The following is a 639-nucleotide window of genomic DNA, read 5'->3' as shown; positions in this document are numbered from 1 at the left end:
TTTTTTTTTTTTTTTTTTTTTTTTTTTTTTTAATACACCCTGGGACCCTCTAGTTCCATGAAGCTTTTTGCTTTCAGAAGAAACATTACAGGCTGGAATACTTAATCAGTTTTTTTAAAAAAGCTATTAATCAGAGCTCCTCGGTTTCTCTTTCTGGACTCATATCGTGCTCTTGAGATTTCCTGGGGGGGAGCGGTGCGATACCAATTAGCATTTATTTGCTTGGCATATGTCAGAGAGTGCATAAAAACATGATTAAAGACGGTCAGTAAATTTTTCTTCCTTCCAAAAAATTACAAAAAGTTTGCCATTTTTTTGCACAGATATTTCAAGTTCTCAGAAGAAATAAAAACCATGAAGCTTTGTGTTTCTTTCAAAACCATATTTTGTTTGCTTAAAGCCAAAAATGATCATGTTTGAAAAATATTTTTGGCAATAGCTTTAGTTGCACTGAAGAAACCATCTCTTCCAGACCAAACCAAACCCGTTTGGTTGATAAACGCTCTTTCCTTTTATAAACCCCTCTAAGTCCAATACCAGTAAGAGATAAGGGGTATTATTTAGGTGATTAAGAGTAACAAAGTCCCACCTCGGCACCCTGTCCACTCTAGCCGACATGCCCTGACCTTGCCTTTGCTT

General features: G+C 36.2%; 1 protein-coding gene across 1 annotated transcript in view; it reads right to left on the bottom strand.

Moving 5' to 3' along the window:
* FMNL2 (formin like 2) overlaps window positions 1-639 on the bottom strand; it is a 77,185-nt gene that overhangs the window by 17,677 nt on the left and 58,869 nt on the right. The gene's annotated exons all lie outside the window — the stretch shown is intronic.

This window comes from Aptenodytes forsteri, unplaced genomic scaffold, assembly GCF_000699145.1.
Source record: "Aptenodytes forsteri isolate BGI_AS27 unplaced genomic scaffold, ASM69914v1 Scaffold174, whole genome shotgun sequence".
NCBI classification, from domain to species: Eukaryota; Metazoa; Chordata; class Aves; order Sphenisciformes; family Spheniscidae; genus Aptenodytes; species Aptenodytes forsteri.
Note: the sequence above shows the minus strand (reverse complement) of the source record. Positions and strands in the feature narration are given on the sequence as shown.